General features: G+C 51.7%; 1 long non-coding RNA gene across 1 annotated transcript; it reads left to right on the top strand.

Moving 5' to 3' along the window:
• Nucleotides 1-664: 664 nt before the first annotated feature.
• LOC142862625 (uncharacterized) lies at nucleotides 665-2,384 on the top strand. The gene is made up of 2 exons (XR_012913713.1): nucleotides 665-1,603; nucleotides 2,261-2,384. It is a non-coding gene; the product is annotated as an uncharacterized LOC142862625 (long non-coding RNA).
• Nucleotides 2,385-5,417: the final 3,033 nt, after the last annotated feature.

The following is a 5,417-nucleotide window of genomic DNA, read 5'->3' as shown; positions in this document are numbered from 1 at the left end:
GACGGGGACTGCCACGTCTAGTTACAGGGCGAATGCGGACGGCACAGGTGACCCAGGTGCGGACAGCAGCTCCAATGAGCAGGACGATGGGCTCTGGTTAATGACTGGGTCAGAATATATATGGGTCCCAAGGAAATGTAGATGAGGAACTGTGACCACTGTGACCACTGTCCCAGATGGGAACTCTCAGGAACGCCCTGGCAGACAGCAGCAGTGTGAACACATTTCGGTGCCAGGTGTCATACATGGGCAACACGTGGAGGCATCATACATGCCGCCGACAACCTGGGGGTGGACTCTGCAACGGACATCGTGTGAGGCAGCTGCCACCTGGGAGGCTCCCCGGCTCCCGTCCGTTGGAAACTGCCCACCAGCCTGCCGGGACCACGGACTGACACTCGACCAAGCTGGGCCAATGAGAGCCCCGCTCTGTACTTAACATTTGGATGGGTGGCCCCAGACATGGGAGCTGGGGAAACTGAGGCACGGTGTTGTGGGTTGAACTGTGTCCCTCAGAAAGAAATCTTGACATCCTACCTCCCAGCATCTGTGAATGTGACCTTATTTGGAAGTGAGGTCTTTGCAGATGTAGTCAGTTAAGGTGAGGTCACATGGGCTGGGGCGGGCCCTAATCCAGTAGGCAGGGGCCTTGTGGGAAGAGGTTCGTTTGCACCCAGACACACAGGGAGGAGGACACCACGTGGAGACACGCAGACGCAGACGGGTGGAGGCCTTGTGACGACGAGGCGGAGGCTGGAGTGAGGCGGCTGCCGCCAAGGCAAGCCGAGGATGGCGGGGCCTCAGGAGCAGGAGGCGGGAAGGGCCCTCCCCCGAGCCCTCGGAGGCAGCACAGCCCTGCTGGCACCTGGATCTCGGACTTCTGGCCTCCGGAACTGAGAGACAATACATCTCTGCTGTTTTCAGGCACCTAGTTTGTGACAGTTTGTCCAGGCAGCCCCAGGACACTCACGCCGAGTGACGATAGCACCCAGAGAGAGGGTCCAGGTTCCGCCCGGCGATGCCCAGCACGACTCTGGTGCTGCACTTGGTGGCAAGACACAGGGTCCTTCTTACGCCTCTTAACCCAAATGACGACGCGTCGTCTTAGCGCAGAGCCCTGTGCCCACCATTCCCCTTCGCTCCTTTCTGCTGCGGTCACCATGCAGGGGATGGCCCGGGACCCAGCTTTGTCTTGAACGCGAACGACAGCGTTAACGTTACCGATAAAGAACAAGAAAGCACCCAAGAGGAGCTGGGTCGGCACGGGAGCCCCAGGCAGAGGGGGCTGGAGAGGGGAGGTTGGCACCGTGCCCCTGCCTGCCAGGGAGAGGATGCCGGCCATGTGAGTGTGCGTGCCACCCAGAGCCGGTCCCTGCGGCGCAGGTGGGTGCACCTGCCCTGCTCTGGGAGCACCTGCCCCCCCAGCTGCCTGCTGCACAGAGCACAGCCGCCAGGCAGGCCGCGAGCAGAGAACTCTCACGCTTTTATTTCTCATCAGAAATGAATACGCTGCCCTCCCCCCTCGGGAGCCCGGCGAGTGGAGGCCCACACCGAGAACTCAGTGGCCGCACCACGGCGGGCCGGCCTGCGGCGACCTGTGTGGGTAGGTCGGCAGCCAGTGCTTCCCGGGCGCCTTCCCTCCCCTTCTGTAAACTGTATCATGTGCTCAGAGAAGGCAGGGTTGTCCCCCGGCCAGTTCCCAGTCCCCTCTACCAGTGACAGCTGAGAGGTGGGCGTGTGGCCAGGGCCCGACCAGAGAGAGATAAGGGGAGCGTGGCATGGGGGAGGCTGACCCAGGGGACATGTCCCTAATCCCCCCGGGACACCCCCTCTGGACTTCTCACTCCTGAGATCACCCAGTGTCCTCACGGTTTAAGCCGTTTTTAGCCATTGCTTGTAGCTAAAAGTGTCCTCACGTTTTTATTATAGAAATAAAATATTTAACCGTAAGTACTTGAACTCGGCGCCTTGACGTTGGGCTCACGCATCAAACGCTCTCCGTTCCAGCGATCGGGAAAGTTACCCGTTAGCTATTTCCTTCAGGATCAATGACCCAAAAGACAGATGAGAATCTTGTTCTTTTTTTCAAAACAGCAAAAATGATTGCTTTTTAAACACAAGAAGTGTGCTTTAAACCTGCCAGAAGTTCTTTAGAAGTGTAATCTTATAGCTGTCTTTCCCATTAGCAGTAAAATCTTATTTTCACAAGTTAAATTATATTTAAATATATTTCTCTATTAAATATATTTCTCTATTACAGAATCATCAAGTCACAGCTTAACCCGCTGAAGGAACAGAAAACACAGTGCGCCCAGATTAGAAGGATGCACTTTCGTGAAAATAAAGATAAATGAACTAATAAATTACTAGTTTTTAATAAATAATCTCCTTATTGAATAACTTATCCTTCTGGTAAAATATTTACCATGCTCTTTAAAACCTTTTTAATCAACGGAAACACTCGGGAAGCTTTAAATGATTGGATATCCTTTTGTGGCTTAAGAGTTGAAATGATTTTTTTTTTTTTTACTGAAGTACATTTTAATAAGAGGCAAATTGATTTAAAGTGATTCAAGCCTTCATGGAGTGAGGGCTCTTCACGCTCAGCTCCTTGGACCGGGGGTGGCCTCCTCCCGGGTCAGAGGGCGGAAAAGGTCACCCTCGTCCCCGACCTTGGCCGTTCTGGGTAATTAAGAATCAATTCCTTTTCAATTATCTGAGGACTGGCCCACGCCGGAGTGGCTCACAGCGGGAGCGCGGCATCCCGGCCGCCTCGTTTCTCTGCGCAATGTTTGTAGACACGGGAAATGATAATATAAACTGGGAAACAATACATAAAAATAATTAACTGCGGAATTTATCAAGATATGAACGCCCAGCGTTTGCCCCATGTAATGGGACCAGGGTCTACGAAAGAGGAGCCTGGGCTGTGCGTGTTAATCGAGGTCCCAGGGGTGCTTACGGTTAGGAAACTCTGACCCCTGAAGCTGTCAGACAAGCAAAGTTGATGTCCTCACTCTCACGCTTGATGGAGACCAGGTCCCTGCAGGACACGTTAGGACACAGGCTGGCCCCCTCCCAGGGTCCCTGATTCAGTAGGTCTGTCGAGGCAGGGTCTGGGGTATGCATTTCTTTTTTCTTTTCTTTTTTTTTTTTTTTTTTGAGACAGTCTCACTCTATCACCCAGGCTAGAGTGCACTGGTACAATTACAGCTCATTGCAACATCCAACTGTTTTGTTTTGTTTTGTTTTGAGACAGTCTTGCTCTGTCACCAGGGCTAGAGTGCTGTGGCAACAGCCTAGCTCACTGCAACCTCCTACTCCTGAGCTCAAGTGATCTTCCCGCCTCAGCCTCCCAGAGTGCTAGGATTACAAGCGTGAGCCACCGCGCCTGTCTGCAACCTCCAACCCTTGGGCTCACGTGACCCTCCTGCTTGGGCCTCCCAAAGTGTTGGGGTGACCTGCGTGAGCCAGCACCGCCGGGACCTGTGTTTCTAACAAGTTCGCAGGTGATGCTGACACTTTGGGTCCAGACGGCATTGTGAGAACCACTGCCACCTCCTTGGAGGTAAACGCCTCCAAGGAAAGCAGTTTTCTCTCCCCAAGCATGTCTTGTTTAAATCCAAGGCAGAACAAATACCTGCCACTCTCGGACCAAAGTACAGAGAACAAGTAGCCGCAGCATGCAGAAGAATGAATAGGTCAGAGTGTTAGTGATTGCACCTATGTGTCACTGCAAAATCTTTGAGAACCAATACCAAACACGCACTTACCTCTAAGGAAACTGTGACATCCAGAAGAGAACAGTCCGGTTGATTCCCCAGCAAGGAAACTCTCTGCATCTCCACGGGGTTTAACAACAGCATACAGCTGCCCAACCACTCGCTGATGCAGTCTCTGTGCTGTCAGGTGCTGTGCAGAATTCCCGCCCAGTTTACTAGTGTCAGTAGAGAGAGAGATTCTTTAGGTTCTGAACTTGCTGGAGGCGTTACTTACAGATCTTTTCCAGAATTGTTCTGGAATACAAGGTAGCTTGAACAAACCCAAGACATCTCTGGCAGGGTTTATGGTGAGGAAAATGTTCTCGGCCTGTGGTTCCAGAAATACCGTGACAGAGAGTTTCTACAGCTCTGGGTAGACGAAGTTGGGTCACAGATCACTGTTAAGCCTTGTCCGAGCTTGAAAGAATGACAGTGACCCACTGCAAGAATCCTAACGGTATTTCCTTTGGGTGATGCTGGCAAAACGTACATCTCATACAATCCACCTCTCAGACAAAGGATCCGGTAGAAGGCCTGGCCCTGGTGATGGCCATAGGGACCACCTGCGGTAGCCACGGGCCTCTTTAAAAAAAGTTAATTATCAAGACAGTGTAATTTTGACAGACGGCTTTCAAAAGATCCTTTCTCCTTAAGATTCTTCATTATGCCCCAGTGAACTCCAGTTCCAGCTGAAGAAGCATCTGAGTGTGGCTCATGTGAGCGACGTCTGCCTACCAAGGGGAAGGCTGGTGTCTCTTAGGATGTCATTTTGTAGCATTTACCACTTTGCAATCTGTGTACCAGACCGTCCCTGCTCTTATGTTCCATGAAGAATTCGGGCCGTCCTTTAGCCTCTATAGGATGTTGGAGCAGAATCAGTCCCGTGGTCCTATGTTTCCGGGAGAACGTACTATTGAAAGAAACAAGCATATTATTTTCATTTCCAGAAATGACTCTTCTGACGATTAACCCTGGCTCGTCAGAATTAACTGGGCTTGCTTCTGCATACCAGGCCTTCAGTTCTAAGATATTTACTATTTAAACTTTCTTTCTGGAAAACAGTCACTGGGTTTTGACAGCCACTTCTAAAGACCAAGGTAAGAGGTCATAAAACGACAGCAATGGTTTCGGAATGGGATTTTGGAAAGCCAATTAGAGGGAGGAAGATTCCAGCTGGAAAACTTTTCGATAATGTCAACAAGCTTCGAGGGTGTCTGAGGAGCTGCTGAGATGACGCAGGTGGGCGCTCCGAGTGCTGTACCTGGCGGGCGTCAAAAATGTCAGGCCAATCTCAAGCTCAATCTGGCTAACAAGTCATCACCTGTCACGGATCAGAAATCCCGTTATTCCAACGGTGACACAGTCAAGTTGTTGAAAGCAAAAGTGACACATGAACTGAACTGAATGCCAGGAGCCAAAGTCTCACCTGTCCAAGTCGGAAGTGTCAGCTGGGTTGACAGAAAGCTTGGTAGGATCCCATGGAATTTGCTTGGTGAACGGCTTCATCGGACGGTGGGCTGTATAGCCGTGCTTTCTCGACGAGAGTTTGCAACCCCAACTGCACGTGGAAAACACACTCAGCGGGCTGGGCCCGCCCACCGGAAGTCCGTGGGCGGGGCCTGGGGTGCTGGCTGGTCCCAGGCATTTGGGATGTGG

The sequence above is a fragment of the Microcebus murinus genome, chromosome 20 (assembly GCF_040939455.1).
Source record: "Microcebus murinus isolate Inina chromosome 20, M.murinus_Inina_mat1.0, whole genome shotgun sequence".
NCBI lineage: Eukaryota > Metazoa > Chordata > Mammalia > Primates > Cheirogaleidae > Microcebus > Microcebus murinus.
The sequence above is the reverse complement of the archived record's forward strand: the minus strand, read 5'-3'. Positions and strand labels throughout refer to the sequence as shown.